This window comes from Wolffia australiana, chromosome 14 (genome assembly GCF_029677425.1).
Source record: "Wolffia australiana isolate 7733 chromosome 14, ASM2967742v1".
NCBI classification, from domain to species: domain Eukaryota; kingdom Viridiplantae; phylum Streptophyta; class Magnoliopsida; order Alismatales; family Araceae; genus Wolffia; species Wolffia australiana.
In genome coordinates, this window is record NC_135848.1 from 4,881,449 (window position 1) to 4,893,933 (window position 12,485).

Sequence of the window (12,485 nt, forward strand, 5' to 3'; positions counted from 1 at the left end):
CCTAGCGTTCTCTACAGAATACCTATAGGGATCCTGAAGTTCTTTTCCATTCCTCAATCTTGAGGCTGCCAGAACTTCAGGATCCAATTCATCCATTTCTTCATGGCTAGAATGCTGAATATGATGCAAATTGCATGGATTGATGACGGGTTTCGTAGGAAAACGTTGAGAAGTGCAAGTGTTTTCTGCAAGGATACCTTGGGACTCAGAGGGTGGCCTGAAACTCTCCAGCAGCTTCCTCATTTGCTCTTGTGACTCCAGCATTTGTTTAGTCTGAACTCCATCATCACCTGCATTCGCATCTCCATCTCCGCCCGCAACTTTTGGTTTTGCTTTTCGATCATATCTGAAATGACGGGGGTTAATGTAGAGAAATCAGGTTGAGTTTGAGATGAAACCTGATACTGTTGTGGAGGCCTGTGCTGGAATTGTTGTCTCTACTGGCACGGGGTTGAGCTGCCGGCTTGTTTCCTTGGTGGAAGGCCTCCGTTTTGGAAATTTGGCCGCTTTTGACCTGCCCACGGTTGTTGCGGCTGATTGAAGGCCTTCACCTCTTCTTCCATGGCTTGGCAGGCTCCATCTTCATGTTCCCTGCTAAAACAGAGAGAGCAGATATTAGCTTTAATGATGGGAGAGTTACCTAGGAAGACATTCTTCAAGGTAGAGGTGAGCTCCTCCAATTTCTGGTTGGTCTCCCTTAGGCCCGCTTGTAGCTCTCCCTCCTTGGCGTTGACCTGCAGAACTCCTGCTCTCTTGGGCTGCACATTCCTCCCATTCTGATTGGCTCCAATCTCCTGCAAATCAGTTTCTGCAACTCTCTCCAAAATATCAAAAACTTCGTCCTCATATGCAGTATAGAACGTTCCACCGGTAGCGAGATTTACTTTGTTTTTCATAAAATCAGAGAGAGACTCATAAAATATTTGGGCTAATTGACATTGTTCAATGCCATGGTGAGGACATTTCCTCAACAAATCATTGAATCTCTCCCATGACTCACTAAAAGCTTCTCCATCATGAGGATGGAAATTGTGAATTTCCCTTCTATAGAAATTCGTTTTGGAGAGAGGGTAGAATTTTTGCAGAAATTTTCCTTGCATCTCATCCCATGAGTTAAAGGTGATTCCTAAATTACGATACCAAGAAAATGCTTTGTCTTTCAAAGTTAGAGGAAAATATTTCATTTTTAAAATTTCTGTAGAAATTCCTGGAACGTTTTGAGATGAACACCTAATATGGAAGTCATCAAGAAATTCTAAGGGATTTTGAGCAGGCAGTCCATTAAATTCAGGTAAGGAATGAATTAATGCATTGTCATATCGAAAGGAGATACCGTCACCGATGTTAAGATTTACATCAGTTTGACGTAGGCTTCCCGACGGAGTCGACCTGTCAAGCATGGTCCTTCTCCTTTCATGATGCTGATGAATCTCTTCAGCCATATTCTCCTGCTGAATTTCAGGTTCTGTAACTGTAGAATCTGGAGAGGTGTCTCTAATGTCCTTCTCTGCAGATTTTTCACCAGCTCCTGAACGTGTTACTACCATAAATCTTCAGCAAACGGTTAGAATAACAATAGGCTGAGGATTGTTAAGTCCTACAGCTCTAGGAGAATCAACAAAAATGATTGTAGATTCAGGAGAATGACTGTAGATTTGCAAAAAAAATGACTGTAGATTCAGGAGAATGACTGTAGATTTGCAAAAAATGACTGTAGATTCAGAAAATTGACTGTAGATTTAAAGAAAATAAAAATTCCTACTGTTATACCGTGCTCCCCGGCAGCGGCGCCAGTTGATAAGCTCAATTTTACTGTGATTTTTACTGGTTATTTAGCAAGATAATCGTGTGAGGTTGAGAGCTTATACAACAAAATTTATAACCTCACGGCTTAGGGAGAGTGAGGGTCGATCCTCAGGGAGCAGAGAAACAGCAGAAAATGTCTTCGGTTCACTTTGAATTATCAGATCAGAATGTTGAATTTCAGCAATGGAAAGAAATATCTACAGTCCAATTCGATAATTCTTCCAGTAGCTTGTACCACTCAGGATTACTCCGCAAGATTAGAATCTGAGTTTAACCACAAGCAGAATCCTATAGTTTCAATTAAATAATGAAATGGGCTGCAACTACGGTCTAGTCAATTCATCAAACACCTAACAGGTGTTTGATTATGCACGACCAGAACCTGCAGCTCGCAGGGGGAAGCTGCACGAGCTCACAACTGCTTGCGGTGCAAGCAGCGCGTGCACACAGAGTGGGCTCGTGGCTGCGCGACACAAGCTTCGCGCCACGGCCTCAAAAGCGCCACCCGCCTGCAACACGCCGAACAAGTGTGTTGCACGTCCGCGCTGGTGTGCGGCAACACTTGCGCGCAAGCGCACAAGCCCGCGACCAGCGGTTGCATTGTCAGGCGCGAGCGACACGTGCTCGTGGCGCACGCACAGGTGCTCGCCTTGCGCTGCACAGGAGCTCAAGCAAACTTTCGTTTATGCAGATAGGTTTCTGATAGGTGGAGTAGATTGATAGGAGCTTGAACAAAGGAATAAACAAACACAAACAAACACAAAAACTATGAACTGATATTCAAACTAACACAAAGCAACAACACAGATTGGGAAATGCTGAAGAACCTTTGATGATTCTCCAGCCCCAACTGAGATTGTCTGAAATGGGAAGAGTACACCACTGAACTGAAGAACTCACTCCAACCAAGGTCACTTCCTTGCGGCGAGGTGGAGGTCTTCGATCTTCAGATAATCTTCAGCTTGTTTCTCCTCCCAACTCCAATGCTCAGCAGCTCTTGGAGGGTGCAGAAATCCTCTTCTCCAAGCCCTTGTTTCCTTAGAGAAAATTCTGAACACCTAAACTCCTCTCTCAAGAGAGTATTTATAGGTTTTCTCTTAAGTCATGATCAGGGGCATTTTCGTAATTTTTGCCACTTCGAATTTTTGCCCACTTCTCTTGATCCTCCTCTCTTCCTTGATCTTCTTAACCTGTTTCTGAATGTTCACTAGCCATAAAATGTTAAATATATTCCACTTGATTCAAAGAATCAAGTGGGGTTAGTGATTTCATAAAACAATACATATGCATGAACTTAGCATGAATTCACAAGATAATTGTAATGAATTTAAACTTAAGAACTTGATTATTTGATGACATATTTTAGAGTCATCACCCTTAAAGCTTAATCTTCAAATTTAACTCTAATAAATTTTATTGTAAATATATTAAATAATTCATATTTTTCATATATCTCTATATTATTTATGAATTTATCATTTAGAAAATAACATAATAATTATCCTGATACCAAGATTAGCCCTTCAAAATAATACCAGCATGTAACAAAATGTAAATCGGTAATATTACTATTTTTGGTATCTATATTATAATGAAACTTATGTAGGCAAGGAACTGATGGATATTATGTGTCCGTCAAGCCAATCACACTACCATGTTTATATAAGTTCATTGAATAAAATATTTACGTTCATTAGCATTCTGTGTGATATTTATAGTGAATTCCATGAATACGTTCAATGACTCAGTAAATTATGATAAGATCATAATACAGCGATCTCTAGTTAAACATGTATTCTAAATATTCATATTCAATGGAAAGTCAAGACATACATCGAATTATCCAAATAGAATAGCACTAGCTGATCCTACTTATGTGAGAAGTATAGATGATCATATGGCTATTATTGTGGCGACACTAAGGATAGACTGTGGGTGCTCTTTGGAGAAAGAGTTCAATGAATTGATCTGTACAAATCCCTGAATGCTATTATACCTAAACGTCAATCAGGTTGATTCAAGTCACGGTTGTATAAGTGATCCACTGACCTGCGACACCAACGACTTCTAGTGAGTGGACGACTACATTTTTCTTACGAGCCTCTAATCATGGGATTCAAATAAGTTATAGATCGGATGTAGTAAGAAGCTTATGGAGATGATTGAGTGCTCAAGACAAGATCATCCGCCCTTGGTATAAGAGGAGATTGACTCACGGGAGACGATGTAGAAAAATCCCTGGCCAGGGTAGTGAGGATATTAGGAAGGCGTTCTCCAATTATCCATGTTATGCATTAGTACTAATCGAATGACATATTAGGGTTTGACGATAAATCATACCCTAAGTCGTTCGAGAGTATCGCGCAGATGATGGATTAGACATGTACAATAACTGATGGCGATAAAGGTTCTATGAGAGAGTTCGAGACTACTCGGTATCTTCTAGAGCACGAGATGTAGCTTGGCACCCCACGGGCTAGAAACTTAACTTATCGATTGGGTTAAATTGATCCTTATTTAATAATATATATGTTGATATAGTTAATTCATAAGGTTTGTCAATAAATGTTATTGGGCCACTAAAGTTATTAACTAGAATGATACATGGGCCTAGAGGGTCACATTCACAAGGTCATAAGGGAATTGGTGGATATATTTTACTTTGTAGGGTTTTTGAGAAAAACCTTAAGTAAAATATAAAGAGTAAAAGGGCTCTCATTTTAAGCGCCCATGCAAACTTCATTTGAGAGGCCCTCCCTTTCTCCATTCTCTTGTCCACTCATCTAAGGAAGAGTGTCTTCATAGTGAGGAGATCTTCTAGATTTTCGAGAAGAGTTGAAGAAGAAGACGTGGAGATCCAAGCGCCAGGTGATCGTGTGGATACTTCTAGAGGTCGGATACATGAACGACTTCAGAACAATCTCGGAGCGACAAAGTCAAGGGGAGAAAGAGTTCCCCAAAAGGTACATTCAATATGTTGATTTTAAAGATCGATTGTAAATCAATCTACATGCTTCTGCATCCATGGAATTTGTTTTCATGGACGAACCAAAACACCAAACCCAACAGGAACCTGGTTGGAGGACATGAAAGTCAATGTGTGAGTGTACACAAGGAACATCCAATTTTAGATGTAACATAATTTTGGGAAATCTGATGTAAAAATTAATCAAAACTCTTATAGTTACCTCATGCTGACATCAAATAGCCTACAAGATTTGGCCAACTTTGATGTCAGATGTCGTCGAAGACATCATACGGTCATATATCAAGATGAAGCTCTGATACCAAAATGATGTCGGACATCGTTGATGATGTCATCTGACCTGTAATTTCCTAACAGAGAATGTAACTACGTGAGGGCAATGTCCTAGGCGGAGTGTACGTGAAAGTCCGACATGTAGGAGTTCTTCGAGTTCCAAGGTCCGGGGCAGGCAACCGATGACGGTGATGGTGACCTCTTGACCCTCGTCGGAGAGACAATGGCGACTACGGCGTCGAATGGAATTAATTCCGTTGACACTTGCACGGAATAGACGGGCTTGACCCGTACCAATGAATTCACTCAATTCGTAGTTTTCTCGACAAATTCTCTCACCTAAACTAGCTTGAGCGCGTTGGAGTGAAACCAAAAATATATTGTAGAAAGTAATGTAACTGAAGAGAAAGGGGATGGTGTACCTTGTCAGTGGCGTCGCCCGTCGTCGGGGTCTTAGTCGGTGCGGGTGCCAGTGCGGACAGACGTAGAGAGAGAGTGCTGGAGATGGGCATGGTATAGAGCTCAACAACATATGAGAATGCAACGTTGGAGCAATAAATGGAGAGTGAAGGCGAGGAGTGAGGACGAGTTGGAAGGGACATGATGCGGTGAAGTATCTCAAGTGATCGGTTAAGTCTGATGAATGACCAAGCAGGTAGTAGGCGGATGTGGTTGATGCTAGCGACGGCCTTGCAAGGTATCTGCAGCGTCCCTTGGGGGGGGTTGGGTGCTAAGTAGTACGGCGCAGTTGCGACATTTGCACTGATGCCAACTGTCGCTACATCCTGGGTAGGGTCGAAGGCGCTCGAGGGATGAGCGATCGCGTCAAAGCAATGACACAAGCGCTAGCACTAGCACAGCAGTAAAGGTGACCTCAGGTAGCATCAATAGCGTAGGTATGAGCCTTCACGCATTCTAGTTGATCGTGGACATCACACCACAGATGCACGATCAGCCTTGCATGGTCGCATTGAGCGTCGCGGGTGAATATGTTGGACTGAACGTGTCGACACTAATAACCTAGAGGCATGAGTGTATGCAGAGATCGTCGATGGTTACAAGGTCGAGAAGAGATGTAGATGCGGTAGTCCAGTGTTCTGGCGATCACGATGGGCTGGCTTGGTTGCGTTGACCAGTCGTGGTGAAGCAATAGATCTCGTCCGAGGGTTGTCGTTCAGGCGACCGCACACAATTGAGTCCAAGGGTTGTCGAACAGGAGATGCATCGAACATGGACTGAATCAAGAGGTCTCAAAGGGGGACTCAGATCCACGCGGGATATCCATTCAGGAAGATCGCCTCGGTTCTGGTGTCGTGCATAGCCGGGCAGCGATAAAAACATGACGGTACAGACCCGTAGGGCAATGGGACCACTCCAGATAGCAGATGTGTGAGTAATACAGTCGTCCCGGAACTAGGGCACGTAGACACCAAGCCAAGACATGGGCGGTCGACGTATATTGCATCTGGCTCCAGATACACGACACAACACCATCTAAGGGCGGTGCAATGACGAAGCGGAGTAGGGACGATCTGGCGCTTGAACGGACGCTGATGACGCGACTCAGATTCTCTTCCTTCTTCCTCTTCTCCCTCTCTTATTCTTGGGTAACTGCCAAAACACAAATTCCAGATCTGAAATGTTTTGGTGCCCACCATGGCCTTATATAGGGCCATGATGGGCCCTTCGAAGAGGGTCCATTATAAGGTCCGTTAAGGGGGCCTTATACATGGATTCCCTTTACAGCAAAGCAAATAAACTAAGAAGCATAAAGAAAGCCACATGGCATTTACGAACATAACATGACAAGACGATACAGACACGACGTAACAAACATGGACTCGACGTAGATGAAAACACGAACACGATAAAACAACAAAAATAGGACAAGCACGAGCTGGTGAGAAATTCGAAACATGCGATGTAGCAGTCATGCTTATCACCCGGGGTGTTAAACCTGAATGTCTTCACCATAGCCTTGGCGTGCCGGCCGTGTGGGGCGCAAACCGGCGGTTCGTCGATGGCGATGATGACAGCTCTAATGATGTATCCGATGGGGTAAGCTGGCGCGCTCCATCACACTTGACTTTCATTTTGATGTGGGATGATACCTCTAGGTTTATGTCCTAGTAATGGTTTAGGTTGGATCAACAAACTATGGTAACAAGTGTTCGACCGTTGAATCCAGTTTACACTCGTGAAACTACTATGTGATGATATCAAGGAGAAGAAGATACCTCATTGGGATTATATTAAACATTTTAAATTGGAAGTATAAAATAGTATTGATATCCTGTGTTATAAGTTCATTTTTCTAATCCGATGTGCATATATATATATATATATGCACATCACTATAAAAGTATTAATAAAATTTGAGTACACCATACTTTCAACATCCTTTTTATGATATTTAAACTATCTAAACCAGGTAAATATTTTATCAGTGGGTGCTAAGTAGTACGGCGCAGTTGCGACATTTGCACTGATGCCAACTGTCGCTACATCCTGGGTAGGGTCGAAGGCGCTCGAGGGATGAGCGATCGCGTCAAAGCAATGACACAAGCGCTAGCACTAGCACAGCAGTAAAGGTGACCTCAGGTAGCATCAATAGCGTAGGTATGAGCCTTCACGCATTCTAGTTGATCGTGGACATCACACCACAGATGCACGATCAGCCTTGCATGGTCGCATTGAGCGTCGCGGGTGAATATGTTGGACTGAACGTGTCGACACTAATAACCTAGAGGCATGAGTGTATGCAGAGATCGTCGATGGTTACAAGGTCGAGAAGAGATGTAGATGCGGTAGTCCAGTGTTCTGGCGATCACGATGGGCTGGCTTGGTTGCGTTGACCAGTCGTGGTGAAGCAATAGATCTCGTCCGAGGGTTGTCGTTCAGGCGACCGCACACAATTGAGTCCAAGGGTTGTCGAACAGGAGATGCATCGAACATGGACTGAATCAAGAGGTCTCAAAGGGGGACTCAGATCCACGCGGGATATCCATTCAGGAAGATCGCCTCGGTTCTGGTGTCGTGCATAGCCGGGCAGCGATAAAAACATGACGGTACAGACCCGTAGGGCAATGGGACCACTCCAGATAGCAGATGTGTGAGTAATACAGTCGTCCCGGAACTAGGGCACGAGACACCAAGCCAAGACATGGGCGGTCGACGTATATTGCATCTGGCTCCAGATACACGACACAACACCATCTAAGGGCGGTGCAATGACGAAGCGGAGTAGGGACGATCTGGCGCTTGAACGGACGCTGATGACGCGACTCAGATTCTCTTCCTTCTTCCTCTTCTCCCTCTCTTATTCTTGGGTAACTGCCAAAACACAAATTCCAGATCTGAAATGTTTTGGTGCCCACCATGGCCTTATATAGGGCCATGATGGGCCTTCGAAGAGGGTCCATTATAAGGTCTGTTAAGGGGACATTATACATGGATCCACTTTACAGCAAAGCAAATAAATTAAGAAGCATACACAAAGCTACATGGCGCACGACGAACATAACATGACAAGACGATACAGACACGACGTAACAAACATGGACTCGACGTAGATGAAAACACGAACACGATAAAACAACAAAAATAGGACAAGCACGAGCTGGTGAGAAATTCGAAACATGCGATGTAGCAGTCATGCTTATCACCCGGGGTGTTAAACCTGAATGTCTTCACCATAGCCTTGGCGTGCCGGCCGTGTGGGGCGCAAACCGGCGGTTCGTCGATGGCGATGATGACAGCTCTAATGATGTATCCGATGGGGTAAGCTGGCGCGCTCCATCACACTTGACTTTCATTTTGATGTGGGATGATACCTCTAGGTTTATGTCCTAGTAATGGTTTAGGTTGGATCAACAAACTATGGTAACAAGTGTTCGACCGTTGAATCCAGTTTACACTCGTGAAACTACTATGTGATGATATCAAGGAGAAGAAGATACCTCATTGGGATTATATTAAACATTTTAAATTGGAAGTATAAAATAGTATTGATATCCTGTGTTATAAGTTCATTTTTCTAATCCGATGTGCATATATATATATATATATGCACATCACTATAAAAGTATTAATAAAATTTGAGTACACCATACTTTCAACATCCTTTTTATGATATTTAAAGTATATAAACCAGGTAAATGTTTTATCAGTGGGTGCTAAGCTATGAGTAGTTGCGACATTTGCACTGATGCCAACCGTCGCTACATCCTGGGCAGGGTCGAACGCGCCCGAGGGCAGAGCGATCGCGTCAAAGCAATGACACAAGCGCTAGCACTAGCACAGCAGTAAAGGTGACCTCAGGTAGCATCAATAGCGTAGGTATGAGCCTTCACGCATTCTAGTTGATCGTGGACATCACACCACAGATGCACGATCAGCCTTGCATGGTCGCATTGAGCATCGCGGGTGAATATGTTGGACTGAACGTGTCGACACTAATAACCTAGAGGCATGAGTGTATGCAGAGATCGTCGATGGTTACAAGGTCGAGAAGAGATGTAGATGCGGTAGTCCAGTGTTCTGGCGATCACGATGGGCTGGCTTGGTTGCGTTGACCAGTCGTGGTGAAGCAATAGATCTCGTCCGAGGGTTGTCGTTCAGGCGACCGCACACAATTGAGTCCAAGGGTTGTCGAACAGGAGATGCATCGAACATGGACTGAATCAAGAGGTCTCAAAGGGGGACTCAGATCCACGCGGGATATCCATTCAGGAAGATCGCCTCGGTTCTGGTGTCGTGCATAGCCGGGCAGCGATAAAAACATGACGGTACAGACCCGTAGGGCAATGGGACCACTCCAGATAGCAGATGTGTGAGTAATACAGTCGTCCCGGAACTAGGGCACGTAGACACCAAGCCAAGACATGGGCGGTCGACGTATATTGCATCTGGCTCCAGATACACGACACAACACCATCTAAGGGCGGTGCAATGACGAAGCGGAGTAGGGACGATCTGGCGCTTGAACGGACGCTGATGACGCGACTCAGATTCTCTTCCTTCTTCCTCTTCTCCCTCTCTTATTCTTGGGTAACTGCCAAAACACAAATTCCAGATCTGAAATGTTTTGGTGCCCACCATGGCCTTATATAGGGCCATGATGGGCCCTTCGAAGAGGGTCCATTATAAGGTCCGTTAAGGGGGCCTTATACATGGATTCCCTTTACAGCAAAGCAAATAAACTAAGAAGCATAAAGAAAGCCACATGGCGCACGACGAACATAACATGACAAGACGATACAGACACGACGTAACAAACATGGACTCGACGTAGATGAAAACACGAACACGATAAAACAACAAAAATAGGACAAGCACGAGCTGGTGAGAAATTCGAAACATGCGATGTAGCAGTCATGCTTATCACCCGGGGTGTTAAACCTGAATGTCTTCACCATAGCCTTGGCGTGCCGGCCGTGTGGGGCGCAAACCGGCGGTTCGTCGATGGCGATGATGACAGCTCTAATGATGTATCCGATGGGGTAAGCTGGCGCGCTCCATCACACTTGACTTTCATTTTGATGTGGGATGATACCTCTAGGTTTATGTCCTAGTAATGGTTTAGGTTGGATCAACAAACTATGGTAACAAGTGTTCGACCGTTGAATCCAGTTTACACTCGTGAAACTACTATGTGATGATATCAAGGAGAAGAAGATACCTCATTGGGATTATATTAAACATTTTAAATTGGAAGTATAAAATAGTATTGATATCCTGTGTTATAAGTTCATTTTTCTAATCCGATGTGCATATATATATATATATATGCACATCACTATAAAAGTATTAATAAAATTTGAGTACACCATACTTTCAACATCCTTTTTATGATATTTAAACTATCTAAACCAGGTAAATATTTTATCAGTGGGTGCTAAGTAGTACGGCGCAGTTGCGACATTTGCACTGATGCCAACTGTCGCTACATCCTGGGTAGGGTCGAAGGCGCTCGAGGGATGAGCGATCGCGTCAAAGCAATGACACAAGCGCTAGCACTAGCACAGCAGTAAAGGTGACCTCAGGTAGCATCAATAGCGTAGGTATGAGCCTTCACGCATTCTAGTTGATCGTGGACATCACACCACAGATGCACGATCAGCCTTGCATGGTCGCATTGAGCGTCGCGGGTGAATATGTTGGACTGAACGTGTCGACACTAATAACCTAGAGGCATGAGTGTATGCAGAGATCGTCGATGGTTACAAGGTCGAGAAGAGATGTAGATGCGGTAGTCCAGTGTTCTGGCGATCACGATGGGCTGGCTTGGTTGCGTTGACCAGTCGTGGTGAAGCAATAGATCTCGTCCGAGGGTTGTCGTTCAGGCGACCGCACACAATTGAGTCCAAGGGTTGTCGAACAGGAGATGCATCGAACATGGACTGAATCAAGAGGTCTCAAAGGGGGACTCAGATCCACGCGGGATATCCATTCAGGAAGATCGCCTCGGTTCTGGTGTCGTGCATAGCCGGGCAGCGATAAAAACATGACGGTACAGACCCGTAGGGCAATGGGACCACTCCAGATAGCAGATGTGTGAGTAATACAGTCGTCCCGGAACTAGGGCACGTAGACACCAAGCCAAGACATGGGCGGTCGACGTATATTGCATCTGGCTCCAGATACACGACACAACACCATCTAAGGGCGGTGCAATGACGAAGCGGAGTAGGGACGATCTGGCGCTTGAACGGACGCTGATGACGCGACTCAGATTCTCTTCCTTCTTCCTCTTCTCCCTCTCTTATTCTTGGGTAACTGCCAAAACACAAATTCCAGATCTGAAATGTTTTGGTGCCCACCATGGCCTTATATAGGGCCATGATGGGCCCTTCGAAGAGGGTCCATTATAAGGTCCGTTAAGGGGGCCTTATACATGGATTCCCTTTACAGCAAAGCAAATAAACTAAGAAGCATAAAGAAAGCCACATGGCGCATTTACGAACATAACATGACAAGACGATACAGACACGACGTAACAAACATGGACTCGACGTAGATGAAAACACGAACACGATAAAACAACAAAAATAGGACAAGCACGAGCTGGTGAGAAATTCGAAACATGCGATGTAGCAGTCATGCTTATCACCCGGGGTGTTAAACCTGAATGTCTTCACCATAGCCTTGGCGTGCCGGCCGTGTGGGGCGCAAACCGGCGGTTCGTCGATGGCGATGATGACAGCTCTAATGATGTATCCGATGGGGTAAGCTGGCGCGCTCCATCACACTTGACTTTCATTTTGATGTGGGATGATACCTCTAGGTTTATGTCCTAGTAATGGTTTAGGTTGGATCAACAAACTATGGTAACAAGTGTTCGACCGTTGAATCCAGTTTACACTCGTGAAACTACTATGTGATGATATCAAGGAGAAGAAGATACCTCATTGGGATTATA

General features: G+C 44.5%; 1 non-coding gene across 1 annotated transcript; it reads left to right on the forward strand.

The window, feature by feature from the left end:
- The first annotated feature begins 946 nt into the window (after positions 1-946).
- On the forward strand, positions 947-1,052 carry LOC144712573 (small nucleolar RNA R71). The gene has a single exon (XR_013583837.1). It is a non-coding gene; the product is annotated as a small nucleolar RNA R71 (small nucleolar RNA).
- Positions 1,053-12,485: the final 11,433 nt, after the last annotated feature.